Source organism: Budorcas taxicolor, chromosome 9 (genome assembly GCF_023091745.1).
Source record: "Budorcas taxicolor isolate Tak-1 chromosome 9, Takin1.1, whole genome shotgun sequence".
NCBI lineage: Eukaryota > Metazoa > Chordata > Mammalia > Artiodactyla > Bovidae > Budorcas > Budorcas taxicolor.
In genome coordinates this window covers 66,625,198-66,634,113 of record NC_068918.1, presented here as the reverse complement: position 1 = coordinate 66,634,113, position 8,916 = coordinate 66,625,198, and positions in this window count along the sequence as shown.

The window sequence follows — 8,916 nt, the reverse complement described above, 5'->3', positions numbered from 1 at the left end:
TTATTTGTATGTATGCAATAATAATTGAGCTGCATGTTCAAATTGTATGATTAAGAATACAGATTTTAGTAATAGTAAAGAAAACTACTGTACAATATAAAAGTTAATGGATAACTTTCTATGTGATATATACCATAATTCTGATGCAAAAGAACAGGATGAAGACTAACAAAATGTCCCACAAAATACTACACACATGACTCCTCCATTCATTAAGTGGATAAATGAATAGCCACTTTTTTTATTAAGAAAGTAATTATAAGTGATACATTAGAAGAAAATAGCTTTTTTCCAAAGTTAAATTGTGAGTGAATTTTCTTGACAACATCTAGAAGACATAGGAATATTTACCCTTAAGAAGGTGATAGAAAGAACTGAGTTCCATATAAGTCTGTGAACTTCAGTTTTGTGAAGAATAAAAAGAAAGTATATGGAGCAGAGAATTGGAAATATGTCAGAAAGCAAAATCAATACGTTTGCTCTCATTGAGTTGGCACCTTTAAAAATTTCCTTCTCACCCATTAGTGAGTCACTGGATTCCCATACGAAGTGCTCTGAGTCTACATTCTAGAGATTCGAAGAATTGTCCAAGCTCCCTGCTACCCACTCATTAGCGCATGTTGGCTTTCCTTGATATCTCTGGTTGTTATTTTATGGCCTCATTTCTAATCTTTCTGTGTATGACTCTTTAAGAAATTGCTTTGCCTTGATTGTTGAGTCTTTGACCTTTGACTTCATTTTTTAATTTGGTCTCTCCAACATCCCTCTTGGGCTTCCCTGGTAGCTCAGCTGGTAAAGGATCCGCCTGCAGTGCAGAAGACCCTGGTTCGATTCCTGGGTCAGGAAGATCCTCTGGAGAAGAAATAGGTTACCCACTCCAGTATTCTTGGGCTTCCCTGGTTGCTCAGATGGTAAAGAATCAGCCCACAATGTGAGAGATCTGGGTTCGGTTCCTGGAAGGGCATGGCAACCCATGCCAGGATTCTTGCCTGGAGAATCCCCATTGGCAGAGGAGCCAGGCAGGCTACAGTCCATGGGGTCACAAAGAGTCAGACACAACTGAGTGATTAAGCCCAAAACATCCTTTTTTTTTTTTTTTTTTCCAAAAACGTTTCTTTATTGGCTGCACTGGGTCTTAGTTGCAGCACGTGGGATCTTCAATCTTCCTTGCGGCATACAGGATCTAGTTCTCTGACCAGGGATTGAACCTAGACCCCTTGCACTGGGAGTGCAGAGTCTTAGCCACTGGACCCCCAGTTAAATCCCTCTCCAATGTCCCTTGATTCTGTTCTTCAACCTCAGAGTTAGCAGTATCTTCACACTCAAACCCAGTTGGAGCCAGCTTGCTTATAAGGGAAACTTAGATCTTTTGTACTTTTCAAAATCTTATAAATGTCAGCTTCCCAGCTAGTGCTAGTGGTAAGGAATCAAGCCTGGCAGTGCAGGAGATGCAAGAGGCACGGGTTCAATATCTGAGTCAGGAAGATCCCCTGGAGTAAGAAATGGCAACCGACTCCAGTATTCTTATCTGCAAAATCCCATGGAAAGGGGAGCCTGGCAGGCTACAGGCCATGGGGCCACAGAGAGTCAGACATGACTGAGCATGCATACGATGCGATGATGTGGTAAGGATGGTGAAACAGCCAAGAGGCCCTCCTTATCTGCCCTCTTCTCACTCAAGTGCTCCATAAAATACTTATTTGTGTTCTCTGATGTTTCTTACACACATTCAGGCGAGCAGAGAGCAGCAGCAGCCATCAGAGTGTTTGTAGGTTATGCATGACAGTGAAAAGTGAAAGTGAAGTTGCTCATTTATGTCCAACTCTTAGCAACCCCATGGACTGCAGCCTACCAGGCTCCTCTGCCCATGGGATTTTCCAGGCAAGAGTACTGGAGTGGGGTGCCATTGCCTTCTCCATATGTGTATTTAAGACCTTTATATTGCAAAATTCAGTCATGCATAACCTATTAGTAGGTTCAAGACCTGGTCTGCAAAAGGAAGCCACTGCCTTTGTCTGATATGTCATTGATTTAGTTTGCTAAGACACTTGGCCAAACAGAACGATCTGTCTATGAACTTTGTCTCTTACTTCTTGGTTGATTTTGTGATTGTTTGATAGGGTACTACCAAAGTAACAGAGTTTAGTTTCATATTCCAAGGTGAAAACTTGTATAAGTCTTCTCTGATTGCAGACTCATTCCCTTAGGTTACTCATCAGCTTATAAGTGTGATGAGTCTGAAACTTACCTATAATCTCTAATATGATATATTGACTGTATCTTCAGAGAGTCTAGGAATCAGTCTATTTCAGGTACTTGAATGGTATTCTTAGAGGGTCACATTGGAATTCTGTCCTGAAGGAGTTCGATACTAGCTTCTAGATCCCTTATTACATCCTAGAGCCTGGCTTCATATGATAGATTTAATAAAGCTGAACCTAATCCATAGCCCAGAAGTAATTTTTTTGGTGACAGAGAATGAATTAAATAGAATATCAATTCTGACACAGTTGGCACATCAAGGAGGAACAGGTTTAGTATCTGAGTCAATCTCTCTGGGTGGCCACATTTCCTTAAAAGCTGCCAAAGACCAACCTACCAATGTCATTAAATGCTTTGGAAGTTGAACTATACACATGTGGCCACAGTCTACACCAATCAACATGTTGTTTGGACTTTGCCAGGGGTGACAGTTATGTGGGGGAGGTAATCATTGCTCAGGGGAGGAAGGTACCAATGAAGATTTAGTCATGACGTCAAATTATTCACCATATCATTGGGGGGAGTAAGTATAAAACTTATACAATTCTAGAAATCATAAAAATGGTCAAAGAATGTATGAAAAATGCCAAATGAGGCACAGAAAAAAAAAAAAAACATGCTACTGGAGTTCTGAAAAACGAGAGGTCAGGTGAGCAAGGTCAAAGATGGCCTTACAGAATAAATGGCATTTTGACTTAGTTTTGAATGGAGAGATGGATTTGCTGGAGGAATGTGGAGGGCTCTGCTGGGAAAGAAGACTAGGACTGCTTGGAAGATGGTGAGATGATGCAGACAAAAGGGCAAGGACTAAGGAGTAAGCCATAGGATTTGCCAACTCTAAAGCAGTCTGCTGCTGTCAACCTACACAGGGTACCATTTGGCATAAATACCCTAGTTTCTAAGCACTCTGTAAATTAGACTCAATGAATGATTTCATTAAAATATTTTTGCTGTTTTTTATTCTATATCCTTCCCAGCAGCATGTTCCCTGTCTTGGGATTGAGGAGTAACTATCAGCTGGGTTGAGTTGCCACCCATAGTACAGAAATAGGAGCCATTCTAGTCCTCTGTTCTTCTAGGGAAGATAGTGATCTTTGTATCTTTAAAATGGAGTGGCAGATGTAGAGGAAGGACTAGTGGACATAGAAGGAAGGAGAGGGTGGGACGAGCTGGGAGAACAGCATTGCCAAATACACACTACCATTTGTAAAACAGATAGCTAGTGGGAAGCTGCTGTATAGCACACGGAGCTCAGTTCAGTGCTCTGTGATGACTTGGAGGGGTAGGATGGGGGTGGGGGGGTGGGAGGGAGACTCACAAGGAGGGGTTATATGTATGCATGTAGCCAATTCACATTGTTGGACAGCAGAAACTAACACAACATTGTAAACCAATTATACTTCAGTTAAAAATAAAATGAAAGCCCCAAAAATGGAGTGGCCATAAGCACTCCATAGTCAAGGAGGAGACACTGACTCAAGTCCTAAGGAGTATAATGAGTTAAACATTTAACTGACTCCAGTTACCTTGATTTAGATGTCCTGATTGGGTGGCTGCCTCCCCGGTGGCTCAGTCAGTAAAGAATTTGCCTGCCATGCAGGAGACCTGGGTTCGATCCCTGGGTTGGGAAGATCCTCTGGAAAAGGGCATGGCAACCCACTTCAGTATTCTTGCTTGGAGAATCCCCATGGACAGAGGAGCCTGGTGGGCTACAGTCCATGGGATCACAAAGAGTCGAACATGACTGAGTGACTAAGGACACACGCATATTAGGTAGCTGCAGGTATGGGTGAACCACTGCAGGTATGAAAGGCTAAAGGGAATGTCTGCCCTTCTTAGAAGCTTCATTTTCACAGGCACTCTCCATGTCTTGTCTCTTGTTGAGAGAAATTCCCTCATCAATATCCGCACTGTCTCACATGCTCTGTCACCACAGAGCCTCTCACGTGGGCTTGAACGGTAACTAGGTGCTATTTGTTCCTCTTAGGGGCCAGAGGACTCCTTTGTCACTTTGTCTTTCTGTAGGCTAGACACTTGCCTTTAGATGGTTGCTGATTATCCTTCCAGTAAGTACCAGATGTTTTGCTGAGTTGGTTTATTTTTCAAGTCACTGTTAGATCAATTTCATCCATTCACATAGTACCTACAGACGTAACTTGCCAGAAGCACAAGAATATTGTGCATTGTGCCTTTAACGATCTAGTCCATTATTTACTATTATCTTAGCTAAAGCAAGACATGAAATTGCTCTCCAGCAATGGTGGTTCCTCAACATTGCTTAGTGTAGCTGTTTCAGTAGTTTCTAGAATCTGTGAGTGTATCTGCGTTGGCAGGGTTTCCTCATTCTTGCTTGTTACTGACTCTCACTCAGCTTCCCTAAGAGTAATTGACTGAAAGTTCATTTTGTGATAACTTGACAGACACCACTACAGATTTTAACAAGAAGAATTCAAAATCATATCCAAGCTAAACCTCAAACTGTTAACTACATGTTACCTGTTAGTTGCTCAATCGTGTCTGACTCTTTGCAAGCCTATGGACTGTAGCCCACCAGGCTCTTCTGCCCATGAAATTCTCCAGGCAGAAATACTGGCATGGGTAGCTAGTCCCTTTCCAGGGGATCTTCCTGACCCAGGGATCAAAACCAGGTCTCCTGCATTGCACTACTTCCATACAAATCATTCTCCAAGGAGGGCAATCAAAAGCAGAAACAGCATAATCGACTAAGTAGGTTGAGATTTAGCCACCAATTTGTCAAATGGCAAATGATAACATGACCAAGCACCCTTTTGTTGCCTTGATGAAATACAAATTTATAAACACTAATAAGACTGCAGATAAAATATATTATTTTTAGATAGCCACAAATAATAGAAACAAGGATGTGTCATCATGTCCTTGGTATGTGCATATGAAGTGAGATGGGGAATAAAATTGACGTATCATCTTAACCCTCAAAATTGTACCTTTTGATGAAATGTGATCAGTTAACACATACACATTATCTGTTTTGACATTTCTCTCTATTCAGAAAGAACGGCTGCATTATCTTCATAACCCTCTGATTCACAGCCTACGAACATTTCAGTGTTTCAAGCAAGGTTATAAGAGCTCTTATTTTGTAAATATTGCACCTTAAACAGAATTTTAAATTGGAAAGAAATTTTTCACTTCACTTTTCAACTTATTCTCACTAGGCTTAATTTACTTCTCCCTTCTGTGCAGTTTAAAAGAAAAAAAAAATTGAAAATGCATGATCAATTTCAGTCCACTACATCATTTAGCAAAACTGCTGTCCAGTTCTTTTAACAGGCTTATTACAATTTTGGAGAACCAGAAATTCTAGGTAAGATCAACAGACCCTATTAAGACATTATAAAGGGATCTGCAGGATAAATAAGACACAATAAGCTAAAATCCCTGCCCTTACATTGTTACCTGCTTCTTAGTAAGACAGTGAACCTGTAAGAGAAGCATTTCTCTGGTTGATTACCCTGCATTGCCATCTGGCTGTGAAACTCACCAACTAATGGTAGGCATTCTTATCACTTAAATAATAATATTAAATAACACAAAAAGATAAGAATATGTAAGAGGGCAGGAGGAAGGTCTTGGAGGTGGAGGACAAGGTATGGCATAAATTGTAATTATAGTTTCATAGCTGTATTTCAGTTCAGTCATTCAGTAGTGCCTGACTCTTTATGACCCCACCGACTGCAGCATGCCAGACTTCCTTTTCCATCACCAACTCTCACAGATTGCTCAAATTCATGCTCACTGAGTCAATGAGGCCATCCAACCATCTCATCCTCTGTCATCCTCTTCTCCTCCTGCCTACAATCCCTCCCAGCATCAAGGGCTTTCTCAGTGAGTCAGTTCTTCACATCAGGTGGCCAAAGTATTGAGTTTCAGCTTCAGCATCAGTCCTTCCAATGAATATTCAGGACTGATTTCCTTTAGGATTGACTGGTTTGATCTTGCAGTCCAAGGGACTCTCAAGAGTCTTCTCCAACACCACAGTTCAAAAGCATCAATTTTTTGGCACTCAGCTTTCTTTGTGGTCAAACTCTCACATCCATACATGACTACTGGAAAAATTATAGCTTTGACTAGATAGACCTTTGTTGGCAAAGTAACATCTCCGCTTTTTAACATGCTCTCCATGTTAGTCATAGCTTTTCTTCCAAGGAGCAAGCATCTTTTAATTTCATGGCCGCAGTAACCATCTGCAGTGATTTTGAGTCTCTCACTGTTTCCATTGTTTCCCCATCTACTTGCCATGAAGTGATGGGACCAGATGCCATGATCTTAGTTTTCTGAATGTTGTGTTTTAAGCCAACTTTTTCACTCTCTGCTTTCACTTTCATCAAGAGGCTCTTTAGTTCCTCTTTGCTTTCTGCCATAAGGGTGGTGTCATCTGCATATCTGAGGTTATTCATATTTCTCCTGGCAATCTTGATTCCAGCTTGTGATTCTTCCAGCTTAGGGTTTCTCATGATGTACTATGCATTTAAGTTAAATAAGCAGGGTGACAATATACAACCTTGACGTACTGCTTTCCCAATTTGGAACCAGTCCATTGTTCCATGTCTGGTTCTAACGGTTGCTTCTTGGCCTGCATACAGGTTTCTCACGAGGTAAGTAAGGTGGTCTGGTATTCCCACCTCTTGAAGAATTTTCCACAGTTTGTTCTGATCTACACAGTCATAGATCTATCAGTTCAGTTCAGTAACTCAGTTGTGTCTGACTCTTTGCAGCCCCATAAACCGCAGCACGCCAGGCCTCCCTGTCCATCACCAACTCCCGGAGTCCACCCAAACCCATGTCCATCGAGTCAATGATGCCATCCAACCATCTCATCCTCTGTTGTCCCCTTCTCCTCCTGCCCTCAATCTTTCCCAGCATCAGGGTCTTTTCCAATGAGTCAGCTCTTCGCATCAGGTGGCCAAACTATTGGAGTTTCAGCCTCAACATCAGTCCTTCCAATGAACACCCAGGACTGATCTCCTTTAGGATGGACTGGTTGGATCTCCTTGCAGTCCAAGGGACTCTCAAGAGTCTTCTCCAACACCACAGTTCAAAAGCATCAATTCTTTGGCACTCAGCTTTCTTTATAGTCCAACTCTCACATCCATACATGACCACTGGAAAAACCATAGCCTTGACTAGACGGACCTTTGTAATGTAAAAGTGAAAAAGTAATGTCTCTGCTTTTTAATATGCTGTCTAGGTTGGTCATAACTTCCTTCCAAGGAGCAAGCATCTTTTAATTTCATGGCAGCAACACCATCTGCAGTGATTTTGGAGCCCAGAAAAATAAAGTCAGCCTCTGTTTCCACTGTTACCCCATCTATTTGCCATGAAGTGATGGGACTCGATGCCATGATCTTAGTTTTCTGAATGTTGAGTTTTAAGTCAACTTTTTCACTCTCCACTTTCATTTCCATCAAGAGGCTCTTTAGTTTTTCTTTACTTTCTGCCATAAGGGTGGTGTCATCTGCATATCTGAGGTTATTCATATTTCTCCCGGCAATCTTGATTCCAGCTTGTGCTTCTTCCAGCCCAGTGTTTCTCATGATGTACTCTGCATAGAAGTTAAATAAGCAGGGTGACAATATACAGCCTTGACATACTCCTTTTCCTATTTGGAACCAGTCTGTTGTTCCATGTCCAGTTCTAACTGTTGCTTCCTCACCTGCATACAGGTTTCTCAAGAGGCCAGTTAGGTGGTCTGGTATTCCCATCTCTTTCAGAATTTTCCACAGTTTATTGTGATCCACACAGTCAAAGGCTTGGCCTAGTCAATAAGGCAGAAATAGATGGTTTTCTGGAATTCTGTTGCTTTTTCCATGATCCAGCGGATGTTGGCAATTTGATCTCTGGTTCCTCTGCCTTTTCTAAAATCAGCTTGAACATATGGAGTTTCATTGCTCACGTATTGCTGAAGCCTGGCTTGGAGAATTTTAAGCATCACTTTACTAGCATGTGAGATGAGTGCAATTGTGCGGTAGTTTGAGCATTCTTTGGCATTGCCTTTCTTTGGGATTGGAATGAAAATTAACCTTTTCCAGTCCTGTGGTCACTGCTGAGTTTTCCAAATTTGCTGGCATATTGAGTGCAGCACTTTCACAGCATCATCTTTTAGGATTTTAAATAGCTCAACTGGAATTCCATCACCTCCACTAGATTTGTTGGTAGTGATACTTCCTAAGGCCCACTTGACTTCACATTCCAGGATGTCTGGCTCTAGGTGAGTGATCATACCATCGTGATTATCTGGGTCATGAAGATCTTTTTTGTATAGTTCTTCTGTGCATTCTTGCCACCTCTTCTTAATATCTTCTGCTTCTATTAGGTCCATACCATTTCTGTCCTTTATCGAGCCCATTTTTTCATGAAATTTTCCTTTGGTATCTCTAATTTTCTTGAAGAGATATCTAGTCTTTCCCATTCTATTGTTTTCCTCTATTTCTTTGCACTGATTGCTGAAGGCTTTCTTATCTCTCCTTGCTATTCTTTGGAACTCTGCTCTCAAATGGGTACATCTTTCCTTTTCTCCTTTGCTTTTGGCTTCTCTTCTTTTCACTGCTATTTGTAAGGCCTCCCCAGACAGCCATTTTTCTTTTTTGCATTTCTTTTTCTTGGGGATGGTCT